The sequence below is a fragment of the Lissotriton helveticus genome, chromosome 11 (genome assembly GCF_964261635.1).
Source record: "Lissotriton helveticus chromosome 11, aLisHel1.1, whole genome shotgun sequence".
Lineage (NCBI taxonomy): Eukaryota > Metazoa > Chordata > Amphibia > Caudata > Salamandridae > Lissotriton > Lissotriton helveticus.
Genome location: NC_136072.1, coordinates 107,784,585 through 107,789,552, shown reverse-complemented (window position 1 = coordinate 107,789,552; position 4,968 = coordinate 107,784,585).

The window sequence follows — 4,968 nt, the reverse complement described above, 5'->3', positions numbered from 1 at the left end:
GCGACACACCAAGTCACAACTCCAGATCTAAGCAGGACCAGCCGTATCAATGTTCCAAAGTACAGAAGGAAAACAGCACAGAAGGAAGATAATAAGAGTACAGGAGGATCTGTCATATGTTTTTGACTCAATTGTAATTGCCCTCCCAACTACCCTTTTTTATTAAAGCTGAAAAACAAAGCATTTCAAAGAAGCCTTTGATCCTTCAGCAGACTCCCTTCGAGTCAACACTCACTTTTGTAATAGAATGGCCACTCGTCTTGTAACAAGATGGCCACTCATCTTGTACTTTTCACACGTGTTGCTCTCCCAGCTCGCAATCTGTGCCAAGCCATGTTCTGTTAATATCATAATATGTAACTTAATTTTGCACAATAAAATCATGTACAGTTTATCTATTCTTATCAGCCCAGCATGTATTAAAAGAGCAGAGCTCGGTTGATGCACAACATCACTTTTCTGTGCCTGGTCCTAAGTGGTGTTGACTTATCCGCATGCTGTATCTGTGTCTTGCTAGTCGCAATCCATGCAAGCAGATGTGTATCAGCCAGGTATGGCAGACGAATGGCAAGGGCTGGAGCGGGCAAAATCACTAAGATTGATGCTCACTTGGTTAGTTCAATTTGGTCTGAAACTAGAGTTTCAGTTCTAGTAGTTGAATATGTTGCCCTTTCTCTGTCTCCACCCTGCCCGAATGGTATTGCCGTTGGCAAGCTACAAGCACACACCAATAAGAATTCTATTACAAGGAGGATTTTGTTTCCTCCTTCATCGTCTACTGGAGACCTCCATTTAGAAGAAAGTATCCCACAGGTTCTCTCTAAGTTGTTCTTAGCCTAGCAGATAATGTAAGTACTCAGCATTTGTGGGGACTGTGATGATCTACAGTGGTGTACAAGTCTGCAGAACAATCAATGGGGTTGCACTAACTAAATGGACTGCAACGCTCCTGGATTTCTAATCTGTTTCATAAAGTATGTGAATTCACTAGTGATAAGTGAATACATGCTAAGTGATAAGATAGTACCAGATTTTTGTCGTTACTCAACAGTAAAGAGGATAGGAGTAATATTTTTATGAGTAGCCTATGCGAATTAACCAGAACAAAATGGGCAGCACGCCTGTAGATGATACATCCATCTCCCTCACTTCATTTTCCTTTTCTTCTTTTCCTTCTTCAGCTTCATCAGCTTCTGATTTTACTCATTGTTTATTTCATTCACTCTCATCCTCAACTTAATCCTGAGCCTTGTCTTCTTCTATATCATGTTCTTCTCTGTCACCATCATCCTCATCCCTTTCTTTTTCATGATTATCCTCTTCTCCCTTTTCCATCTCACTTTTTCCTTCAGATTCCTCTTTGCCTTCTTGTCATTTTCTTTATTTCTAAAATGTTCTCCCATTATTATCATCTTTCTGTTCCTTTTTATCATCATCTACATCGCCTATTTATTGTCATTTTCCATCGTCTTGCTCATTTTCATATTTATCTTAACCATCACCTCCTCCTTAGCCAGTATATTATTCTCTTTAAATGCCCTCTTTATCTTTGCATTCTTCGCTGTGTAAATCTTCATCTTTTTTCCCTTTTCTCCATCTTCTTTGACTTTCTCCTTCACAGAGGAGGCACTTCCTTGCACTTCAAAGCTACTCTCTAAAAGTTTCTCCCACATTCCAGAACCAAGGCACCAAGGTATAAAAGGTGCACCTCAGACAACACCACTTCTGTACACTTCTGGACCTGCAAATACTCTGCCAGAAAGAAGGAAAGCTGTGTTGCTGAAGGACTGTCACTCTGCTGGACTGCACTCTGCTGGACTCCTGCTTTGCTGTGCTGACCTGCTGCCCTCCTGACAGGGTGAGAATGACTGGACCTGCATCTCTTGAACCCAGAACCTAGAGAGACTCCAATGGCTAGTTGGCTGGCCTCATGATCTGAAGCCTCGGGGACACCACATGCTTCCAACAACCTTGCATCTGCACCAGGACCTGGACTCTGCCATCTGTGAGTCTACAGTGCCAAGTTATGACATCCCAGTCCTGGAAGCGGGCCTAAGGTGCTATGCCAGACTGTGAATCCATCGGAATCAACACATCTCCTCTGCTGCTCGGCACAAACCCAAACAGAACTCATGTATCGCTGCGTGTTTTTGACCCGGCACAAATACTTGAATTACTGCTGCAGCCCATATCACCTTTGGAACCGCCATTGCGCAACTCATCCTCAGTGCAGACCCTCGTATCTCTCGTCGATGGCACCCTCGACAACGGAATCCTCATCACAGCCTCGCAGCTCTTTGGAACTAACACTGGACTTCACATCGCAAGTTCAGTCGACGGGATCATCAATGTCAACACAACAGGACCTTGCACCACAGCCTCGCGCATCTTGGAACCGACGCATAGCCTCTGCTGTATGACACATCTTTGAAGCGGATCCACGCAATGCTCCGCAAACCAGGATTTAAGGTACTCTGCCCAGGGTGCCGTATCTAGGCCCCTGTATCTGGCCCGCACTCCATTGCGGGTAGCAAGAACTTGTCACTTTGTAGCAGTCCAGTGCAAAGCGATATCTACATTTGTGGCTTTACACCTTTTGGCGCTATAATCTCTAAAACCTTTAAAATTCAATATCTCTGGTTCCACTAATTGTTTTTTGTCATTTTGGTCTTGTTTTATTTATTCAAATCTACACTACTCTAGTGTTCTAACTCTGTTGTGGGCTCCTTTTGTGCTGTGTGTTCACTGTGTAACTGTTTAAAGTGTTGCCTCTAAGTAAAGCCTGACTGCTCTGTGCCAAGCTACCAAGGGGAGAGCATGGGATCAGCATTACCCTGATAAGGATTGTGGTTGCAGTTTGACCAGGGCTCACTTTCCAGCCAACTAACAACCCACATTTTGCCCCTAAAGTAAACCTTATTATTTTTCCCTATTTTTTACACTTGATTTAGTTTTGAGGTGGCATTTCCTGTTTAGTATATGTCTTTCGTTCTCCAGCTTGTTCTCTTGTTACAAACATATTTCCCATTTTTTCCATTTAGATTCTCATCCCTCCTTGCTCCTCCTCAATCTTGCTTTTATCCCAACTCAAACATTTAACTGTTTCAGTTGACTCCCTAAAACAATTATGTGGTAGCGTCAAATATCCTCCTACTGATCCATTCCTCCAACACTATGGGCAGTCCACATTCCATAGGTACCATTACAACCTCTTTTCTGTCTGGCATGTGTCTAACACCAATATCTAGCCCCAGACCCACTACCTCTGTCTCCCACCACTGTTTTTAACACCTGTTAGATCTCTTCTTGCTTGCAGGATTCATATCTCGCAATGAAATCCTTTTTGTTAAAGCAAGTCCTTTAAATCGGTTTCACAAGCTAAATCACTATCTCTGTTTAAACTCAATCTTGTTAGTCCTTCTTTTCAGAGGCTGAATGTCCTGAAAAGATGGCGTGTTTTATTTGTGACTGGTTCGGTGCTATGGAATGCATCAGTCATATCAATTGTAACATAAGTATGTCATTTGTATTTCAAAAGATGTAATTAAAACTGTTTTTTTGAATAACACCAAACACTTTAATTCCAGGCACCAAAGATCCCAGAATTAATTAAATGGACAATAATTGGTCTGCAAATAGCGAAATCAAATAAGTATTTCAAATCTAAGAAGACATTTTTTCTGTTCAAAATATCTCCACCCACCTTACCATAACATAATCTCAGTCACCATATTCTCTTGCAAAACAGATAACCATGTCAGTGATCCTTGACAAAGCCACAAAAGAGGAGAGCTGTCTCTGTGATATTACATGTTTGTACTGCTTCACTTTTAAAGGTATTTATTTGATTTTGTACTTTTTTGCCATGCAAGCCTGGACTCTACGGGGCATATGTACAAGAAAATGCTGGAGCACGGTGTTACGCCAAATTTGGCAATGCCATGCTTGGACATTTTCAAAACGCAAGGATGTGCCATATTTACAAAAATACAGAGCACCCCTGCGTTTCCCCTACTGCTGGCAATAAAAAAGCTGCCTAGCATCAGTGTAGGCACCCTACCGTCATGTTGTAAGGGTGCCTGGGCTGCAGGGGTGGTTGTTTATGTGCAGGAAGGGACACCATTAATGGTGATTAGCTCTTTGTATGTGTGCTGCAGAATATATAGCACTCATAGAATGGGCATAAAATGAAGAGATATTAATAATTTCTCCTTGTATCATCAGTCTAAGACCAGGTATTCCCTGGCCCTAGTTTTTGGCACTGTTCCAGCCTTGTAAATCTGGGACAGCACCAAAAAGCAATGGGTGTTGCGGTGGAATGCCCACTGCAACACCCACTGCCCGCCTATTTGCCTCAGTGGACTGCTGCGGTGAGGGGCATATTTACATGGTGGTATTAAGCCATGTTAAGTGGCTTAGTGCCACCTTGTAAATATGGAGAATGCTGCTATGCCACCGGAGTTTCAGAAAAAGTGCATCTCCGGTGGCAATGGCGGCTTGTAAGTATGTCCTTAAGTACCGTATTTAGAGTTAGTAGGACAGAATGCTCCGTCATGTGGCGGAAGTCATGTTCGCCGAATTACAAGTGCATAATAGCCATTGCCATATGCAATACAGGCAGACGGAATATCCACCATGTTTGTGATGGAGTATCCCATCTTCCAAACTGCAAATAAAACTGCATGTTAGGTTGAGAGGGTTGCTGAATTTGTGTGTGTGTTGCATCCATGAGCAGTAGCTTATATTGTATTCTTATCCTTTTCAGCTCACTGATACACTCATGATAATTTAATGACATTGATAAATGTCTGCATCATATCATTACAAAATAACCTTGAATTTACTTTATATGAAATACCATACTCCTCGATTAAGATTAGACATACTAAGAAAACAATAGTATTGCCAAATGGAACACCATCAGTTATTAAATCCTTAAATCATCTTCACCCCATCTTCTTGCTTGGT